The sequence below is a fragment of the Panthera onca genome, chromosome B1 (genome assembly GCF_046562875.1).
Source record: "Panthera onca isolate mPanOnc1 chromosome B1, mPanOnc1 haplotype 2, whole genome shotgun sequence".
Taxonomy (NCBI): Eukaryota; Metazoa; Chordata; class Mammalia; order Carnivora; family Felidae; genus Panthera; species Panthera onca.
In genome coordinates, this window is record NC_138342.1 from 159,823,859 (window position 1) to 159,846,706 (window position 22,848).

Here is a 22,848-nt window from a genome sequence, read left to right on the forward strand (position 1 = left end):
CCTCCACCCAATAGGAGGCCCTGGTACTTTTCCAATCTTCCACCCCCGGGATCAGGCACCCTCCATTGTGTCCTCCACTCAGTATGGCCAGGGATTCTTCACTTCCAACAAACTTCCAAACTAAACTCTTCATTGGAACATCTTGCCGTGTGTCCCCCTCCAACTAACTGGATAACCCATAACTGTCCAGTCCAGAATCACAACTGGAAACCGTTGAGTCCCCTTAAAAAACCTGTAGCTGCTGCCCAGGCCATGCCATGGGGGACAAGTGGAGTCTGCCATTCCTAATGTCAGGAGTCTCAAAGAGAAAACACTCTCCCAACCACAGCACACATTGTGTCCTGGCTAAGGCTCCCACGGCCCTTCTGCGTACTTTCACTCTCATGGTCCATACAGACAACCTGATAGCTCTCATGGGTCAGCCTCAGCTAGGATGAGTAGGCTAGGATACAGAGGAAGAAGAAAAAAGTGAAAAACCCAAGGGGACAAGGAAAAGGAAAAAGAAAAAAAAAGATATGGAAAGTAGAAAAGAACAGTAGGGCACCAGGGGTAACAGAAGGCATTACGTTCTCCAACATTTCATTGGGATTTCCAGATCCTAGAAAACGTAAATATTTTTTTTCGTTTTGCCTAAAAACAAAAAAAATAGATGCATTACATTCAAGATCCCAACGAGGATCCACATCCCAACTACTTGCATTGTTCATCCCATCCAAACATGTGTACGAAATAGTTAACAGTAATATTCCTGAGTTGAAGCAGGGAGGGTGCTTAACAGTGTTACAAGGAAGCATATGGATCCCCATATTTTTTACCAAAGGCAATCTATTCTAAGCTCGGACTCAATCTGGAAGTTACTCTTCCCCCAAAATGAGTCAAGCTCAAACCCCTTCACCCTATCACCATGCAGGGCACTGTGCGGAATACGGGAGCAGCAGGCGGGAGGAGGCAGCGAGAAATAGAAAGCTAGGATCATTCAAATAGAAATCCCATATAAAATAAAGCTAGTAGTTGGCATTTGGCTGATTATATTAGAGGAAGCGCCCTTCCTAAGGAGTATGGCTGGTAAAGATTCTTCACTTAAGCGAACCTGGAGGAACTGCATAAACAGAGACGAGACAGATAATTTTCTGTGGTTAGTAATGAGGAACTTGATACGAGAAACACAATATCCCAACCCAAGTATAACACAAGGCATGGTGGGGGGTGGGTGGGGGGGGGGAGCATAACCTGAAAGAAGAAGAGTTGAGAGTAAATCATAATAAAAACTATCTCCTTCTTTCTGCCCCCAGCCACACATGATTTGGTTAATTCCTTAATGAGGATGGATTGTAATTAATATCAGAACTACACAGTATAATTATTGCGTATAATTATGCTTGAGTTAACTGTAGAGTAAAATCACATATAGCTTGATTCTATAGTGTGAGTCTTCAGTTACTCTTTTCTGCGAGCGGGGAGGGTGCTTCATAAGATCCGTCAATAAAGGGGCACCTGGGTAGCTCAGTCAGTTAAAGCATCCAACTCGATTTCGGTTCAGATCATGATCTCACAGTTCAGTTCATGAGTTTGAACCCCATGACAGAGTCTGTGCTGGTGGTGTGGAGCCTGCTTGGGATTCTGTCTCCCTCTCTGCCTCTTCCCCACTTGCTCTTGTACGCTCTCTCGCTCTCTCTTACAATAAATAAATAAACATAAAAAAATTTTTTTAAAGATCCTGGGGCACCTGGGTGGCTCAGTGAGTTAAGCATCTGGCTTTGGGCTCAGGTCGTGATCTCATGGTTCGTGGGTTCGAGCCCCGCATCGGGCTGTGTGCTGTCAGCTCAGAGTCTGGAGCCTGCTTCAGATTCTCTGTCTCCCTCTCTCTCTCTGCCCCTCCCCCGCTCGTGCTCCATCTTTCTCTCAAAGATAAATAAACATTAGATAATTAAATAAAAATAAATAAGATCCTTCGATAAAGAACATCTCCAGGAATATACGTGTATCAGGTAGATCTTTGGCTGTTACATTCAAGGTTGTGATGCTCAGAATTGCCAGAACCAGCAGCTTATATCTCTTACAGATTCTGCCTTATACAGATTTATTCGTATCCAATAGGCCAGCCCAGAAAAGAGGCAGCTACTAGCTGATCCAGAACCTGCCTCAGAATTAAGGTCACCTCTTGGCCCTCAGGTTGCTGAGGCCTCATGTGGGCTCTGGGGGTTGTTTCTGTGGGTCCCTGACCCCCTCATCTCTAGAGGCTACGTGTCCTTAACCTGTGTCTCTCTCATCCCATTTTCTCCCCCACGTCGTCTGGAACCTGAAAGCTCTTTCCACTCCTTTCCTGATTCTCAAAGTGCAATCTATGGACCACTGATGGTCATAAAGTTCAACAAAGGAAGGACAGCAGGCCTCCAACGGCTCCAAAATGCACACCGCACATAGTTAATGAAACGTGGACTTCTCCAGGATGCAGTCTGTGGGGTGCGTGTGTTGGGGGTGGGGGGTGGTGTGTTAGAGAGAGAAAGGGGCAAAGAGACAGGTCTGGTCTCCAGGTGAACCCCAGAGGATGTGGGGCTGGGGGGGAGGGGCAGCCAATTCACTAGGAGCCATTCTCCCTTCTCATTTCCCACCGGCACTGGGGTGGTGTTTCTTGCACAAAGACTTTGCCACCATCTTGGAATAGCTGCTCCTTCCTCCAGGGTCTGTTTTCATTCCCAGCACCCACCCTTTCCTCATCCCCATACCCTATCCCCCAGAGTGGCTATAAGAATCCTTTCCAGGGGCATAGGGCATTATCTCAGGCGAAAAGACTTCTTTACAAAGTAGTTAATTAATTAATAGAAGTATCTACTTCTAACTCTCCCTTATGAACTCAATTTCCCTGAACACTTTCTCTCTTTGCTCTCTAAAATCCTTCTCTCCTCCTCATCCATTAGCCCTCCTGGGCTTCCTGCAGCAGGGGGTCTGGGGTAGCTGAGGTTCCTGGCCCAAGCTGTCTGCTGCTCAACAGTAACTGAACAGCAAGCCCCTGGCCCTATCCCTTCCAGCTTCCTCACCCTCTAGAACAGTCTCAAGTGTAAACCTTTGACCTCCTTTAAGAACCACTCAGACCAGCAGCGCCCCGACATCTGGAGGGGTCAAAAAGGCAGAGGATGAGCAGAGAGCTCTGTTCCCCCAGGACCTGTATGCATCTATCCTCCGCTGTCCTCTTCCAGCCTGTAGTACCATGGCAAGGAACCTGCCAGACACCAGAAAGGGATGCAACCACCCATCTCTGCCCCCGGCCCCAGCCTCCTGTCCCCTTAGCCAGCTTTCAAAGGCCACCCTTAGACAGAGTAAGTGACACTAAAACCAGCAATTCTCCCCCCCCCATTCCACCCCCTTCTGCCCACTGATAATAATGGGCCGAGACACTTTTATTATCATTATTAATTAGCACTTTCAAGCAATGGAATTAAATCAATATGGTGGACTGAAACTAATTTTAACAAGCCATTGAGATCAATCATTGGGACTTTTATCTACATAAATGCCACTAAACTCAGCTCGTTAGTGTAACATTAGCTGGAAAGAAAAAGAAGGGAGACTGGCGGGGTTTTAATTAGGAAGACATAAACCGAGCCACAATTTTTCTTCTTTGATTTGCTTTTAATCTCGTCTGCAAAGCTCTTCTGGTGCTGCCCGGGCTGATTTTCAGTCCCAGGCCACTTCAGCACAAAGGGGAGGGGATAGAGTGAGGAGAAGCAAAGGGCAAGCAGCAAGGAGCACTCAGATGGGGGCCCACCCCCAGACGGACCCGGTTATCTCCCTGTAGCCCCTAAATCTGAAATCTCCGATTCTCCTTGTCAGAGCTGACTACTGTTCCCTTTTGTGTTCACCATTGTTTAACATTTATTCATTCCTGCATTGCATGAAAATTATTTATGTTCATTGATTCATTCAGTGAACAATAGATGAGCACTTAATATGTGCCAGGCACCCTGCTCACTGCCCTAAGAGAATTAAAAAAAAAAAAAAATGAGTAAGATGTGGTGTTATACCCCTGAGGAGCCTGCGTCTGGTCTTCTGTCCCTCCTAGATTGATGGCCCCTGGAAGGTAAAGACTATAACTTCTTTATGTACCCCCCACCCTATCTAGCTCTATGCTCTGCACCTATGGAAACCCAGTCAATGTTGGGGTTAGTGATTAAGAACCCACACATCTCCCCTCTCTGTGTCCAGGCCCTGGGGTCTGCCACACCACGCCTTCCCCATTCCATGGGCACGTAGCCCCTTTCTGATCTCTACACCTCTGTTCTTGCTGTCTCTTGCTCTAACAACACCCTTCCAGCCTTGTTCCCTGACCATCTGTGGCTTCTTATTCTTCAAGACGTGGTTCTCAGGTCGCCATGTGAAGGACAATCGTTATCTGGCTGTCTGGGCTCCCCCAGCTGCCCAATTCTCACTCTGTGATCACCACTGCTCCATATTACTGTTCTCTTCCAATGGGTCCTGCCCGCTGTTCTACTAAACTGTGAGCACCTTGCAGGTAGGGCCTGGACTTCAGCAATCTTTCTATCCCCGATGCCTCCTCCAATGCTTGGCAGGGAGCTGGCACTCAGTGCAGAATGTAAGCAAGCATGGAGCCATCTATGTTTACCAAGATCAGGGCAAAAACCCAAGTCAGCATTCAAGGTTCACCCACAGCCTTGCCATCGGAATACTTCCCAGTATTTCCTCTTCAACACAAGCCCACCATTCTAGATGTGTTTTGCACATTCGGTTGTCCACATTCTTGCCCATTCCACATGCTCTTTTCCCATGAGTCCTGCCCTTCCTGCTCACCCTTTCAGGTCTGACTCAAGCCCCATCCACCCCTCCCCCCATTCCATGCAGCCCTTCTCATCACAGGAGCCCTCCCTGCTCTCTCTTTGTTTGGCTTCCATATGGGCCTTATCACCAACTACCTTCCACTACTAGATACACATTGTGCCCTGGCTTTCCTTCTGGGCATGGAATAGAAATCTGTCCATGTGGTACTATTTCTAGGAAGCAAAACATTCCTCAGGGCAACAGAGTGCCTGGGGTCACATTCCAGCTCTACTACTTACTACATTCATGGCCTCAGGTAAATTACTTAATCTTGCTGTATCTTAGTTTCTTCACCTATAGAATGGGTACGTGCTTGAGTTTTTTATAAAAATTAAATGCATTAAATTGTATAAAGCACTTAGCATAGTAAGTGATCAATATGTTTGTTATTATTGCCATCGTTGCTATAATTATTACTATTATCAATTTGTTGTGCTCTGATTTCACCCCTACCTAGCAACCTGTTGATTATAATTTGGCTTCCCTACAAGAAAGCCTCACTGATCCGTTAGTCAACATGAAAGAAAATCAGTCTGTGTATTAGACATGTTTCTCTTTGCACGTCACTAAGTCGACCTCCTAAATTTTATCTATCAGCCTTTTATGGGTTAAATAGATTCCTAAGTCCAGTTCAATCCTGGATATACTAGCAATCAAATTTCTGAGGCTGAGGCCCTACATCTTGGTAACCATACCATGGAGCCACCAACTTGGGGCTCTATCTGTGCAGCCAGCAAGGCTTTGTGGGCCGTATCGTGTCTTAGACTTGTTTTCCTTCTATAAGCAAGCTGCTTAAAATCTCTGAGCTCAAGTTCTTATCTGTAAAACAAGGAAAATATTGTAGCACCTGTAGCCATCAAATGGGTGGCCTTGAGAACTGGATGGGATAATGAATGGAAAGACCTAGACTACAACCTTGCACAATAACTGTTACCTCTACAAGCAATTAATCATTATTCCACCTCACCATATTTTTTTGCTCTTACAACAGTCTGAATAATACATTTACATTTACAAAAAGCTTTCACATGTGTTACCGTACTTCTCGTTGACAATCATTCCCGCCTAACAGAGAAGGAAATGAGACCGAACAAAGTCACTTTCTCAGGGTCACACAGTTTTCAAATTACAAAGCTGGAACTCAAACCCAGGTCTTCCCCCAAGAAATGTCCTTTCTTTATAAAACATCTGCCTATCTGATACACATCAAACATACAAACAAAACCCTACTGTTTGTTTAATTAAACTTTAAAACTATTTTTTGAAATTTTGAAATTTTAGCAGCACTCTGAATTCCTTCCACATCCCGCCCCTCTGGCCCCCACTAGTCATACTAGTAAGATACCCTGCTTTTCAATGCCCTGGATCAGAAAACTAACCCACTTGTTCTATGGTGGGTTGCTCTATGGTGGCCTGACAAATGCAAGCCCGGAGTCGGAGAGCTGACCAGATTTTCTTCATCCCTCGGGTTTCTTCATAGGGCAGCTTGTTCTGGGAGGAGCCATCTCTACAGCATCTCCTAAAGAATAGGACAGGCCTCAGACACAGCAAAGGCCTCCCTTCATCCTAAGGGCTGTTCGTATGTTCCTGTGTAGTATGGCAGGTTCTCAAGTCACAGAAGCTTGGAAAACAATAAGTTTACTTGATAGTCACAGATCTGGTTGCTGTTATGCTATGAAGTAGCTAACACTAGACAGTTTCCTCTCTGGAGAGTCCCCACATCTGGATCCCCAAATCACAGATGGTGGATGGCTATAGGCCTTGAGGGTGGAATCCTTGAAAAAAGTTGAACTGTGTTACCCGCCCCCCCCCCCCCCCCCCGTGCTCTGGTGAGCTGTCCCTATGCTCAGGGCCATGGGCAGCCCAGTCATTACCCTGTAGTTCCAATTTTCAACTCAGTGCTAATTTTGACTTAGAAACTAGACATATCAATTGCCCTTATGACTTCCTCTTGAACTGAACTCATCACCGACCCCTCTCCTCACCATCTTCCTGCCCCTACTAAAAATGTCTTAACTTCCTCATGTCTAACAATGGTCCCACCATTCTCAGGGCCTCCCAGACACAAGACCCTGCAGTTGTTCTTAAAAATTCTTTCATTGCAATTCTGCAAATTCAAGGAGTACTAGGTATAGGTGTAGACTGGGTACAAGATGTAGACTTCGATCATGGCCCTTCCCATTTAAGGTTTAGAATCTACAGGAGTTCCCTAATTTGTCTTCCTAACGGCAGAGTTCTTCCTAGTCAATCCTTCTAAATCAAAAACAGCAAACCTCTTCCAAAAAGGGCAAGATAATAAATATTTTAGGCTTTGTGGGTCATATAGTCTCTGTCACAATCACTTAACTCTGCTGTTGAAAAGAGCAACCATAGACAAATATGAATGAATGGGAGTGGCTGTGTTCTAATAAAACTTTATTTACAAAACAGTGGAACGCTGGATTTGGCCTATAGGCTGCAGTTTGCCAACCCCTGTCTTATATCTTTCTTGTACTGATCTTCCTTAAACACCATAGTTCTCAGCATTTTTGCAGTATTTTGCAGAAGCAGCGTAATTAGGTCCAAAAATAAGATGGCAGTTTTAGCCTTCTGTAGCAGACATTGGTGATGACCTGTTTCCTATTTCCTTAGTCCACCTCTGAATACCTGCAGCCTCAGATGACAGATCCTGGGAACACTGGTAGTTTCCCACACGAGTCCATATCTCTCTGCTTCACTGCCCAAGGGTGTTCTGTGGTGCTCTGGGAGCTTGCTTAGCTGGTGCTCAAAGAAGAGACACTGGGCCTTTAACACCCTGAAGGTCAACCTCACCAATGGGATGTGAATTGGTATATAAATATTACACCTTCCTGTCCCTTGGGAAGACAGTTCTGAGGTGCATTCTATGCGGATCCACAGAAAGTCCTATTGAGAGCCAACTGCCCACAGCAGTAACCTGTCAACCAGCTTCTCTTCATCAGCTCTTGTCCCAGAGCTGCCACATTTTCTCCATCCCCTCAGTTGCTCCCTAGCATCTTGGTTTCTGGGACTAACCCCAAATGTCTCTGACTCCTAATCCAGGACATTTTCTTCTCATTTTATTTCCCTTCATAAGTGTCTACAGTGGCACTTTTGCTTCTGACAATACGAAAAACTAAGCAGCCTAAACATATCTTCTGTATTACTCAGCCACAAAAAAAGCAGGAGATCTTGCCATTTGTGACAACATGGTTGGGCCTGGGGGTGTGTTATGCTAAATAAACTAAGTCAGACAGAGAAAGATAAATACCATACGATTTCACTTAGATATGGAATCTAAAAAACAAAACAAATGAATAAATAAACGAACAAAAAGCAAAACTTGACCTATAAAAACAGTACAAACCAATGGCTGCCAGGTGTGTGGGGGTGGAGGGATAGGCAAAATGGGTGAAGGAGAGTGGGAGATACAGGCTTCCACTTATGGAATGAGTAAGTCACAGGAATAACGGTACAGCATGAGGAATATAGTCAGTGGTATCATAATAGCTTTATATGGTGACAGATGGTAGCTATACTTGTGGTGAGCACAGCATGAGGTATAGAGATGCTGAATCACTCTGTTGTACACCTGAAACTAACGTAACATTGAGTGTCAACTAACTTAAATAAAAAAATAAAAATAAAAGAAAATAAAAATATCTTCTGACCCTTAATAAAATAGCTAATTAATTAATGTGGCTTTGTTGTGAATAGGAATTGGGAGGCTACACCTTGACATTATTCAAGGGTGAGGAGAAAAACCCAAGACCTCCACATAGAGCTATATCTGCCATGAAAGTACAAAGTGAAGAAAAGATACAGCCTCCTAACAAAGGAAAACTGCCTCCGTGGTGGCTTTATGTATTTTTTCTACATATATAAAATAATATCCCCTAAGACTTCATAACCTAGATCTCTGTTTTCACTGGGGTCAGGAGTTTGGATTCATACTATGCACATGTAAAAGAAACCTCTTGCTGATACAAGTCAAAAGTAAAGTTGTCCAAGTTTGGTAGTGCCCCAATTCCAAACAAAAGCAAATATAAACCCTTCTGGAAAAAAGGTCCTCAACACAGACCCCATAGATGATGTTCAAGCAAATAAGAGCTCAAGTAAAAAATTATCAAATGCAAGGAGAAACAAGCTACCATACGTCGGCATCAGCAAATAAAAAACAACAAGCGTGTGCCCCCTCAAATTCTGAATATTGGGTTATCAGAAAGTGAATATAATATAACTAATTATGTAGTGTTTAAAGAACATAGATAAAATTGGGAAAATGACCAAAGTGCAAGAAAACTTCAAAACTTAAGAAAATAATGTTAGCTGAAATTCAAAATATAATAATTGAAATTAAAAACTCAAAGCAAAGGTTTAACATCAGACTAAACACTCCTGAAGAATAAATTAGCGACATTGAAGAGAGCTGATTATTTATGTAGAATCTAGCATAGTGTTAGGAGATGGAAAATATGAATGAAAGAGAGGTCAAGAAACAAAGGATGGCATTAGAAGGCATAGAACATGTGTAATTGAAGTTATAGAAACAAATTGAAAGAGAGGCAATGTTTAAGAGATAATGACTAAGAATTTTCCAGAATTTGTGAGATGTAGATCTACACATAAAGGACACACAACTATACAAACAGTGTAAATAAAATGAAATGCATACCTATGCACTTGGTAGTGAAACTGCAGAACAGCAAAGACAATTAAAACATCTTTTCAAACATCCAAAAGACTGATTACCAAAAATAAAAATATGAAAAAAAAAGGAAATTAATAATTAGACTAGCAACAGACTTCTCACTTGTGACAATGGAAGTCAGAAAATAATGGAAAAATATCTTCAATGTGCTGGGAAAAAATAACTGTCAATCTTGAACAGTGTATCCAAAAAAACTTGTATTTCAAGTTCCTTTCAGATTAAAAAAATTAAATAGTTTATTGCCAAGATATCCTCACTAATAGACTTAATTTAAGAAATATGGGGCAGTTGAGTGGCCCAGTCAGTTGACCAACCGACTCCTGATTTCAGCTCAGGTCATGATCTCACGGATTCATGGGTTCAAGCCCTGTGTCAGGCTCTGCACTGACAGTACAGAGCATGCTTAGGATTCTGTCTCTCTCCCTATCTCTCTGCTCCTCTTCCACTCATTCTCTCCCCCTCCCAAAATAAATAAACCTTAAAAAAAAGAAAAGAAATAAAATAATCCTGGGGTGCCTAGGTGGTTCAGTCTGTTAAACATCCTACTCTTGATTCCAACTCAGGTCATGATCTCACCATCATAGGATTGAGCCCCATATCAGGCTCTGTGCTGGGTGGGGAGCCCCTTAAGCTTCTCTTTCTCCCTGTCCCTCTACCCCTCCCCCTCCCTCACTCTCTCTCAAAAAAGAAAAAAAAAAAAAAAACTAAAATAATGCCCGAAAAGAATGCAATGCAAGAAGGAATTGTGAGCAATGCAAATGGTAATATGTATAAAAATTAAATATAAATATACTTTAAAATGTAATATAAACACATTATATATGACATTATATATAATGAAAACATAACATACAGCATAATGTAATTTAAAGTTATATATTAGGGTGCCTGGGTGGCTCGGTCAGTTGAGCATCCGACTCCAGCTCAGGTCATGATCTCACGGTTGGTGGGTCCTAGCCCCGTGTCGGGCTCTGTGCTGACTGCTCAGAGCCTGGATCCTGCTTTAGATTCTGTGTGTCCCTCTCTCTCTGCCCCTCCCTGGCTCACACTCTGTTGTTCTGTCTCTCTCTCTCTCAAAGATAAGTAAACATTTAAAAAAAATTTAATTATGAAAGATCTATAGTGGCTCCATATTGCTCCATTAAGTTTAAACTCGTCAGCATTTTATGCCTTTCCCCAACTGAGTACAGCTTCTTTGACTCCTGCCCAGTATGGGTTCCTTCCTCTAGAGGGAATTCCCTGTTGCCATTCTTCAACTCTTCATTCCACTACCAGATTAATTCATATCTCCAAGACTTTCCTCATGCTCCTCTTCATCTTTTCTTCTATCTACAATGCAAACTCTACAGTTCCTAGAAGAAAAATAATAATAATAATAAGACATGAAGCCTTCCAGAATTTACCCCAGACACAGGGATCTCTCAGTAACATGAAATGCTTCTGGGACTAGTGAACTCTGTCCGCCACACACCCTTGGTGTTCAGTGTGGGTGACAATCTTGTCTCTCAACTAGCCAGTGAATTCCCGAAGAGCAAAGAGAGTCTGATATTTCCTTTTACATCTCACTACCTCTAGCTAGCACTGGAGTCAGAAAATGCACTCAGTCAACATCCACTGAAGAAAGGATTAGCATGGGATCCTTTCTTAATTTTTAATTTTCATGGAACAGGTTCTGTTTGAGAATCTGGAACACCTTTATGTCCAGTTGTATTCTGGGGTATTCCTGAGGTCCAGTTGTATCCTGCCACACATCCCTTTCCTACTTAAACCACTTAGCTATTTTTAACCTGTTCAAATTTATTTCTGTTGCTTTTTGACCAAACAGTTCTCATTAAGAAATGTCTGTCTAAGACTCGGGGCAACTCAAGTTCATGCCTCAACAAAAATTAAAAATTATCACAGCCACTGATCTTCAAGATTGTTCACAAACAACAAATCTATGAATGGCAAGGGTGTAATGAGTTAAATTAGGTGTTCAAGATCCACAACTAGTTCTTTACATAGTAGTAATGCAAACCTAAGTCTCTTGACACTCATTCCGGGGTGCTTTTCATTTCCCAATGTGCTTATGGATGTTATTTTAGAAGTTATAAGATTCTTTTCTCTTCTGAGCCTCATAAAAAGGGTCCTGATAAAATAGCAATTAACCAATACCTTTGCCAATAGGTAGCTGAGAACTATGGGATATTCCTTTATTATCCATGTATTCATTCAGCAAATATTTATTGAGTGTTTTTGTGGCAGGCATTGTCCTAAGTGCTAGGGACATTCTAGGTAAGGGAGTCTTGACAATAAAGTAAATAGGTCAAATATATTTTATGTCAAATATTGATGCATGCTATGGAGAAGAATATAGAAGGAAGGGCATTAGCATTGTCAGGAGGTTAAGATAGATACCTTAGGGTGGACAAAGAAAGTTTCCCTGAGAAGACAACATTTGAACACGAATATCCTAAGAATGGATGCAGAAATAAGGGAAGAATAAAAGAAGAGATAAAGAAAGAATGAATTAGAAGTGAGTTGCCAGTAGCTCTTGGATAGCCTGCTAGGCCTGATTCTATGGTCTTTTCTTGGACCCAAAAAGATAACAAGGACAGAGAGCTGGCAAGGCTGTTCTGCAAAGCAAAGAAGTCACAGGTCTGGCCGAACTGATGAGTAAGCTGAGGTAGAAGCCAGCAAATCTTGCCTCTCAAGAAGTAAACAACAGAAATAGATGGTTTAAGGACCAGAGTTTCCCACTTTCATAGCAGACTTTTAAATTTCTTGGCTTCTTTCTCTCTCACATAGATATCACACACTATACACACACATGCATAATACACATATACACAGGTGTGCATGCACACACATACAGCCATGCACACATATCAGTTCCTAACAAAATATCTGACAAGACACTCCCTCACTGTTTTTGGAAGCTTTGAGGCAAACTCTTAGGACTTCTATGATTTCACCAGGTTACTTATGGGGAGAAATCTATCAAGGCCAAGGAACTTGGTTGGGAGGTTGGGGGAAGAGTTATTTGAACACGCATAGTATGAAATCCTACCACTAAAACAAACAATCAAAAAAGACATGTAAAATAATTATTCTATCAAATTATCTAGCAATTGCCAGAGATTAATCTGTTTCTAGAACTCTGCCGGGCCCCTCTGATATCATCTAGGAAGGTCCAAGACACTGATGTAACTGTGATATCCCACCTTTCATCCATCCTTTGAATCAACATGGGCCTCCTCCTGTATTTTCTATGGAAAACATGGGTTTTGGAGTCAGACCTGGGTTCAAATCCCAGCTCTGTGTTTGACAGAAACTTGTTTTTATGCTTAATTTTCTTAACTGTTTTGTTTTGGTTTTGGTTGTTTTGTTTTGTTTTTGTTTTTTTCAGCATTGCACAATTTCTCCTACCTGCTGTTTATTTCCAAGGACAGATCTGGTTTCCTTGACTACATTACTCAGTAAGCCACTTTATGAGTCCTTCTAGGGGCATTCTGGAGTAACAATGGACTGTCCCAAACTGCTTCCTAGGAGCTTTCTATTTCTTTGTCTCATACAGCCTTTTAAAACCCTGTCATCCCAAGAAATTCAGCTCTGGCTCAGCTAGCATACCATGTTCAGCAAAACAGAAGTTTCAGTCTCTCTGCTTCACTATCCCAGCTAATGATTTCCATCCTCAAGGCCACCTTAGGGTTTGAGATGACTGTGGAGTTCTAGGCCTCATGTCTGTGTCTGAAGGAGGAAAGGCAGAAGGACAAATAGGGGCTCCTCCAGGCTGAGTCATTACCCTTCAAGATGCCCTCCCAAAAGTGCCACTTATATCTCACTGGCTAACACTCTGTTACATGGCCACACATCACTGCAGGAAAGGCAGCAACATGTCCTGTTAAAAGTGAAGACCTATAATTAAGGAGGAAGAGAAGAATAGAAGTTTGATTGGGCCACCAGTGGTCCCTGCCAAAGTGCTGGAAGTCACCATTAAGGCACATGGAGATGGGAGGCCTCCCACACACATGGATCCCACATTAAATGAGGACCTCAAACCCTCATGCTTTTGCACCTTTACTCAGGCTCATCACCAGCCTGGAGGCTTATCTGCCCTTTTAAGCTAACTCTAGTCTTTCTTTGAGACAGCCCTGCTATGGTACCTCCAGAAAATCTTCCTTACCCACTGCCCTGTTCCCCACCCTTCAAGCTCTGGTTTTGCCTATTGCAGTGCTTTTCACATTCCTTGTAATTCTGTGTTAACTGATCTTGCCAGAGTAATAACCAGAATAAGAATACATCCGTGTGCTATACTAAGTGCCAGTCAATTTATTTATTCCCATTATTTCTCTCCTTTTCCCTGCTTTCTCTTTCTTGCTGCCCATTTTTCTTTCCATATTTTTCTTTGTCTCATTCCCTTGCCTGTTTCTTGGGCCTGCCAGGAGCATTGAAGGTAGGTCATCATTGAGTTCCACTGATGGTCTATAAGGTCAAAGAGTATCCTGATCCTGAATCCATTATATCAAAGCTTGGAAGCCAGAAATTGGTCACTAATGGGCCTAAAAAGTCAATACAGCTCCCAATCTGTCTTAACTTACTCTTAAGAAAGAATTTATGCTCTAGGAGAATCTGGTCCAAATTATGCCATTTCAATGTCCTTGATCTTGAGAAATGACAGAGTTTCCTTTATAAAATATTGTGACAAAGAGGGGGGAAAGTACAAAAAAATGCTGCATCCTTTGCAGAGTGCATGTAGATTTCACATGAGTTGTGGGTGTCCTTGTGTCACTTTGAGTAGCTTCTCCCAGTTGGGCCTTCAAGACCATACCCCCATGGTTGAGACAGATTACCAAGGAACCGGGAAAACTTCAGTCAGGAAGAAGTTATTGGGACACAGGCCTTCCTTCCATAAGTCCTCCTGGATCAGAAGGTCCTTACTTGTGTCTTGGTGTCACGTCTTAGAAATGGCCTATAGCAGGGGTGGAGACAGGGGTGGTAGGTGTGTAGATGAGTTCCCTAGGTGATGAGGGCTAGCTGCAAATGTCCCATGAAGAAAGGCCAAAAAGCATGGAAGAGAAAGTCTCTGATAGCACTGCCTGAAGCAATGAAGGACAAACGACTTCTTACAAGGTAGATTCAGATTTCATATCAATTTCTAGGTTTAACTCCCTTTTATTTATTATACTCAATCCTTTTGTAAAGTCGTGTTTATAAGCTCCTTACTTATCTTTGTGGGCTCTATAGTATAGAGGTCTCAGCTCAATACATGACCCACGGATGAAAGCAGAAATAGTTTCTTTTTCCTCCTTCCCAACCCTGAGGTCAAGGAAGTAGCTGAAATTGTAATTGCTGAGGAGACCAGAAGTATTTACTTTTCTTAAGAAAGGTGATAATCTATAGCATAAGAAAAATCAGACAAAATTTCCTGCTAAAAAACTTATTAGGGTACAATGGAAAACCCCTAATATTTTGATCAGAAAACCTGGGTTTAGACCTCTGTCCAGCCACTTACTGAGTGACTCGGAACCATCTACTTAACCTTCCTGAGAATCAGTTATCTCCCTATAAAAGAGGGATTATAAAATCCACTTCAGAGTGATGTCATAAATATTGAATGGGATGTTACACCATAAATATAAATAAATAGCTTATATTAGAGTAGGTATCTATAAATGTACTTTTGAACCTGATTTCAGACCCTGGAAGAGAAAATGCCAGGGCAAAGACTCTTATACTCCTTTCCTAAAGCTAGGGAAGTTAGTTTACTCCTCACGAATACTTCAAGATACTGACATGATTTCACTAAACTGCTATCAATAAATTCGTATTGAGTAGCTAATATTACTCTCTCAAGCACTGGCAGGGAATGGGGTGGCATGGCGGGATACAGAGTCAGCTAAGTGAGATTTACTGTATTCAGGACCTTACAGTTTACGTGGGAGACAAGACTAACCCCCTAAAGAGCCATCAGCAAATAATAACCCTCATTCCAAAGGCTGGGGAGCCAATGTGTGTTTCTGCTAAGTTGCCGAATATATCTAATCTTTTTATATATTCAGTAACAGGTAGGAAAACTATGGCGAGGGTCCATACGTTCTCCGACAGATGCACCCATGTGAGATGGATTTATGCCAAAACTTCATTTATCATCTATCTGATCACAAAAAGTTCCCACTTTGACTGGTGGATCACAGTGGCATTTGACAACCTGGTGACCAGTGCCAATTCAGAGCCAATTCACTGTGCAGTAAATCCCTGAAAGGTCTGAGAATTTCCTTTTATCTAGTGCACGTGAAGTCTAGTAAATGGCCAAAGGCCCCTTTGGAGAAGGCTTGGAGGAATATTTACAGAATATGGTTGTAGCAGGGTTGCATGTTCATTCTCAAGGGAGACCAGCCTCCCCTTCATTCAAGTGGCTCAGGTTCTGTGATCTGGCTTATACCTGAAGAGTAAGAAGCTAAGGCTCTATTGTGCCCAGTCAAATTGAGTTCCTGGATGTGAGATCTAGAGTGTTTCTTTTATATAGAGGAAGTAATATTTTAGTAGCCTGCCCATCTATTTCACTCCTAGGGACACAATAATCAATTAGTCATGGTCAAAGAGCCCAGCAGGTTATTTGGTTTACCTCTTTATCCCTCCTTCCCATTATAGTGATCATGTCTACCTTGTCCCTAGCAGTTAAGAGCTAGTCCTTGGCCACAAATTTTCCAGCATCCCCATGGAAATCAGGGAGCATATCTACTAACTACATCTCCTCATGTGTAGTGAGGACGCCATAATGCTTTTCAAAGATGCTAGTGTTCTCATCATTAATATGTTACCCAATTTCTCCTCTTAACAAAAGGAAGAAATAAAGAGAATTGTCTAGGGCCTTTGGGAGGCTATAGTAAGAGTGTGGAGGAAGGGCATGCAGTTTGCATATGAGAAATTCACTCCCATATTCCTATTTCATCAAACATTTGGAGTCAATCTACATTATGTTTCAACATCACTCAACATAGACCATTTTTGAGTCAAAATTTCAGCCAACCAATCAGGTAAATTAATTTTCAGAGATACTTCTAACATTAGATCTATCCTCTCTGCTACACGCACCAATATAATGAATTTGGTTTGATCCAGTTTTATATCCTGTCCTCCTCGTTTTGACACCCTTAGAATTCATTCCCATACATGTTCCATGCACATTCATGCTGCTATAAATTAGCAACATTTTGCATTTGTATCGGAGTATAAACAGAAATGGGGGCTGGGAGGCTTGAGGAGAATAGGCACCTTCACAAGGCACCCGTTCTAGGTGAGATTACTACTGGGTCTTTAACAAAGAAAGAGCTGATTTTGTCAGCTCCAGAAGAGCAGGTTGCTTCCTCTTACAGGCAAGGAGACTGGGGAGTTCAAATCTCAGTTTCAAACAAGTCAACCCAAGCAGAAACTTGGTGTGTTTATGACTTCAGCTTACATTATGACTGTACAACACAGCTAAATTTCAAGTGTAATATTCATCACGACTTGCCTTGTACATGGGAAGAGATTCTTTTGGGCTCTCTATAAAAGCACACTGGTTGTATGAACACCTGAGTTGCAAATTTAAACTTATCATTATCTATGTGTGACTTCTGCAGTGCAGTTAGAAGCATCTATTCCAGGTTACAGTTCTTATAATTATTATTACTGCCATGTAAGTCAAATCCAGTAGCTACTTGGTCCCCAAGACACTTAGGACAATAAGCACTTTATCACAATCAATCGTAGCCGACAATTTTATCATATTATCGTTGCACAGTATGGATTTGCCATTGGCAAGGAGTTCAACATTGTGTTCAGAGCCAGCAAAAAAACCAAACCAGGCCCAGACATTTTTGAGGGTCTTTTTCTTCTAAACACTTCCATTACCAGCATTTTATCAGCCAGTGTCCAATCAGAAAAACAGACCACAGTAAGTATATCAACAGGAAAATAATTTAATTAATTACACAAGTACTGGTGGCCTGAAAAAGCAAAAAGAAAACATTGAGCTATTACGTTGCTAATAACTAGAGGAAGCAGCTACCAAGCTAGGGTTTGGGGGACAAGAGGAAGAGGCTGAGGTTATCAGATCAGAAGCTTGAGGGAGGACCCTCAAGAAGCTGAACCCTCAAGGGCTTATACCACTGAGGAGTAGACATAATTGAATGCAGCTGGTCCCTCAGGAATTCATAACAAGAACCCAGAGAGCTGAGACTCAGACCTCAGAAGAGGTTTGCTGCTTCTGCCCTCACAGCTACTGGTGGTATCTCTGAGGAGTCACTCTAAGGCTGAAAGGCACTGAAAGGAGCTGGAGGACAGAACTAATTGCTGCCTTCAGAGTGAAATGTTCTTGCTGAGCATTGCTGATAGGTCCAGAAGTAAGTTGGAAAGCAGAATTACCTTCCAATTTCCTTCTAGAATTTCCTACTGCAGAACCTAACAAGAACACAGATGACAAAGAAGAAGGTTGTTAGCAGAGTCCGAACACTGGCGTTACAGAGCAGAAACTACAAGGGTGTACTTAGAAATCAAAGGCAGCAGCTTAATTACTAGTACAAATATATCTTACTAAAACTGACACAAGAAAAATAGAAAACCTTTATGTTCTGACCAGTAAATGATTTAAGAAGTCAAAAGTCTTCCTATAAAGCAACCTACAAGCCCAGATGGCTTCACTGGCAGGTGCTACCAATTAGTCAAGGAAAAAATAATTCCAATTATACACAACCTTTTCCTAACTCATTATATGAAGCTAGAATAACTTTTTTTATCAAACTCAACAAGGATAGTACAGAGAAAATTATATTTCTATTTCATTCATAAAAAAAAAATCCTACACAAAAGACTAGTAAGATGAATTCAGCAACATATAAAAATGGATAATGTATCTTACCAAATTGGATTTATTCAAAAAATGCAAAGTTGATTAAATGTTAGAATATCAATTAGTGTCACCCAATACAGTAACATGTTAAAGAAAATATAATCCAAACATCTCAATAGATGGATAATAAAAGTGCTTGATAAAATTCAATGTCCATTCATAATTTTTTTAAATACTTTGAGGCTTAGGAATAGAAATCATTTGTCTGGTATGACAAAGTTTATCTATTTAAAAAATTATCAATAATATACTACCAAAGTGTTAAACTAGGAAAGTTTCCCCTTTGAGATGTGGGCCAAATGAAAGAGTTTTCTACCACCATTTCTTTTCAACACTTTATTAGATGTGCCAGCCCATGCAGTGAGACAAAAACAATACTGTCATGGGGTGCCTGGGTGACTCAGTCAGTTTAGCATCCGACTTTGGCTCAGGTCATGATCTCAAGATTTGTGAGTTTGAGCCCTGTGTTCAGCTCTGTGCTGACAGCTCAGAGACTGGAGCCTGCTTCAGATTCTGTGTCTCCCTCTGTCTCTGCCCCTCCCTGGCTCACATTCTGTCTCTCTCTCTCTCAAAAATAAAATAAACTTTAAAAATACTGTCATTAAACACAGATAATATGATTGTGTACATTAAAAATCTAGAAGAATTCACAAATTAATTCTTTGAATTAGTAAGAAAATTTCAGGGTTTGCATATACACACACACACACACACACACACACACACACACACATATATAATCGTCAATGTACAAAAACCCATGGTACAAACCATTCTGAGATAAGACAGTAGTTTCTATTGGACTAACATTCTCACAGATAACACATACAAAATACTTAAAAACCTACTATTTATGGGTACAGAGGGCAACCAAAAGCAGCCAGAAACTGGTCTATTTTTGCCCAAGTATACTCTATGGTCTACATAACATGAGACATCTAGATGTGAAACAGAAAGTTTGACTGGCTTACTCACTTACTGGCTTAAAGAGTCAGGAAATGGGCTTCCATAGCAGCTGAATAGTAAAATCAAATTTCTGTAAAAAAGTGAGACATGAGGAGAGCCTCCAAATCTACACATAATTCCACCTAAATCATTGTCCAACCCCTGAACTTTATACAGGAGAGGTTCTCAGGAGACCAATGGGAACCAACAGCAGCATGGCCGAAAGAACTGAACCAGAGCAAGGATTTCAACTATTGCCTACTGCAGAAGAAATAGTTCGGAGTTTCAGCGCAGCCAAGTTAATGACTTGCTAGAACAAAAATAAACATTCTTCAAAGAAAGATAAGGAATATAGTCTCTATAATTTATCATTGACAAAGTCTAGGTACAATAAAAATTATCAGACAGGGGCAGACTCAGTCAGTTAAGTGTCTGGCTCATAAGTTCCAGCCCTGCATCAGGCTCTGTGCTGATCGCATGGAGACTGCTTGGGATTCTTTATCCCTCCCTCTCTCTCTGCCCCTCCCCACTCATGTGCTCAAACTAAATAAACTTAATAGAAAAATTGTTTTAGTTACTAGACATTTGGGGGTGGGGGAATAAACAGAAAAATGTGACCTAGAGTCAAGGAAAAAAATGTTGTCTATAAAAACCAAACTCTAGATCCCAGATGTTAGCATTAACAGAAAAGAATTTAAAGAAACTATTATAGAGGCACCTAGGTGGCTCAGTCAATTGAGCATCTGACTCTTGATTTTGACTCAGGTCATGGTCTCGGGGTCATGGGATCAAGCCTTGCATAGAGATCTGTCCTGAGCATGGAGCCTGCTTAATTCTTTCTCTCCCTCTGCCCCTTTCCCCTGCTTGTACTGTCTCTCTCTCAAATAAAAAAAAATTTAAAAAGAAACTATTATAAATATGTTCAAAGACTTTAAGAAGCTAATATCATAATGAACAAACAGATAGGGATCTCAGCAGAAAAATGGAAATTACAGAAAAGGACTAAATGAAAATTTACATCATAATTATGGTATCTAAAATGAGAAGGCACTGTATATTAACAGCATATTGGAGATAACAGAAGATAAGTTCAGTGATTTTATTGATAAATCATTAGAAAGTATCAAATCAGAAGAAAGAAAGGGCAAAATGTTTTTGAGAAAGGAACAAAATCTCAATGACCAGCAGGAAAATATTAAGGAACCTAACATTCATGCAATGCAATGAGAGTCCCAGAAGGAGAGGAGAGAAAAACTAGAGAAGAATAAATATTTAAAGAAATATGGGGAAAACTTTCCAAATTTATGTGAAAAACATAATCTATACATCTAAGGAGGTCAGCAAATCCTGTAGAGGATAAATCTTATGAAAACCACATGTAGGTGAATTATAGTAAAAACGTTGAAAAGTAATGATAAATTGATAATCTTGAAAGCAAAGGGAAATGATGTATTGCATACAGAGAACAAACAGTAGGATTTATGGCTGAGTTTCTCATTAAAAAAAAAAAAAAAAAAAAAAAAAAAAAAACAATGAAAGCCAGAAGACCACGTAAAGACATCTTTAAATGGTCAAAAAGAAAAAAAAAAAAATCTATCATCCCAGAATTCTATATCAAATGAAAATACTTTTACAAAGTGATGCTGAAATTTTTAGGACAAAGAAAACTGAAAGAATTAACTGGCCATGAACCTGAACTATAAGAAATGCAAAACAAGTTTCTTCAGGTTGGAGGGAAATGATGCCAGATGGAAACTAGAACTTACTGGGAAGAATAAAAGCACCAAAAATGGCTAATAGTGGGTGAACATAACAGAATATTTTTTGTTTCTTTTTTCTAACATCCTTTTAAAAGTACATAACTGTTTTTAAAAAATGATGACACTGTATTGTGGGATTCTTAACATATGTAGATGTAATATATAAAGCATCAACAACACAAAGAACTCCGGAGAGAATTAACAGACTATACTCTTGTAAGACTCAAATTTTAGGTGAAGAGATAAAATATTAATTCTAAAAATACTCTGTTAAGTTGAGGATGCATATTTTAATCCCTACAGAAATCTTTAAGAATACAAAATGAAGAAAGGCGAGAAAGGGAGGCAAGGAAAAGGGAAGGGAGAAGGAGGAGGAAAGAAGGAAGAGAGGAAGGCCAACGCAAAGGATGGAAAAAAGGAAGGAAGAACTTAGGAACAAAGAAAGGAAGGGAGACTTGACTTTGATTTTCCCAAAAGGAGGCAGGAAAGGAGAAACCATGCAAAAGCAGGATAAATAGAAAACAAATGGCAAATGGTGGAGCTAAATTAAACCATGCCAATAATTACATTAAATCTTAATTGCCTAAACACTCCAATTAAAAGGCAGAGATTGGCATGTCTGGGTGGCTCAGTTGGTTGAGTGTCCAACTCTTGACTTCGGCTAGGGTTGTGATCCCAAAGTTGTGGGATCAAGCCTCCTGTGGAGCTCCATGCTGAGCATAGAGCCTGCTTGAGATTCTCTCTCTCTCCTTCTGCCCCCTCACCCTCTCACACTCTCTGTAAAATAAAATTAAAAAAATTAAAAGGCAGAGATTGACAGGCTGGATTTTAAAAGTAAGTTTAAACTATCTCCTGTGCATAAGAGATGTGCTTTAAATCAAAAGACACAGATAGGTTGAAAGTAGGATGACAGAAAAAGATATACCATGTAGACACTAATCATAAGAAAGCTAGAGAGTCTATATTAATAACAGGCAGAATGGATTTCATGAGAAATATTACCAGAAATAAAAAGTGACATTTCATAATGATTAAAAGATCAATTAATCAGGAAGACATGACAATCATAAATCCCTATGAACTTAATAACAGAATTTCAAGATACATGAAGCAAAAACTGACAACATAAAGGAAGTAATAGATATATCCATGAAAATTGAAGGCTAACACCATTGTCTAAGTAACCACAGAGCAACTAAACAAAATAATAAAAATATAGGAGATCTAAACAACACTATCAACCACCTTCCCCTCATTATCATTTCTAGAACACTCCTCCCATGACGGAACATATACGCTTTTCCAAGGCCACATGGAACATTCACAAAGATCAACCAAAAATCAAGGGTCAGTATATTTCAAAAACTCGAAGGGGAATTTGTGCAGCATACCTTCAGGTCTACCACAGGAGTATGAATACATCATCACTGGATTATACTGCAGTATAATAACTTTGGACTCTATACACATATATATACACACACATACATTCATATTTACAAATATGTGTATATTTTTGTGTGTTAAAGCAAATGGGACAAAATGTAAACAATTGATGAACCTGATATAAAGATGTATGGGAGTTCCTTGTGCCATCCTTACAACTTGTCTGTAAATTTTTTTTTTTTTTGGAACGCTTCATGAATTTGCATGTCAATCCTTGCACAGGGGCCACGCTAATCTTCCCTGTATCGTTCCAGTTTTAGTATATGTGCTACCGAAGGGAGCAC

The 22,848-nt window shown here is 40.7% G+C and overlaps 1 non-coding gene across 1 annotated transcript; it reads right to left on the bottom strand.

Annotated features, from left to right (window-relative positions):
- Positions 1-22,740: 22,740 nt before the first annotated feature.
- Positions 22,741-22,848, bottom strand: LOC132693421 (U6 spliceosomal RNA). The gene has a single exon (XR_009616806.1). It is a non-coding gene; the product is annotated as a U6 spliceosomal RNA (small nuclear RNA).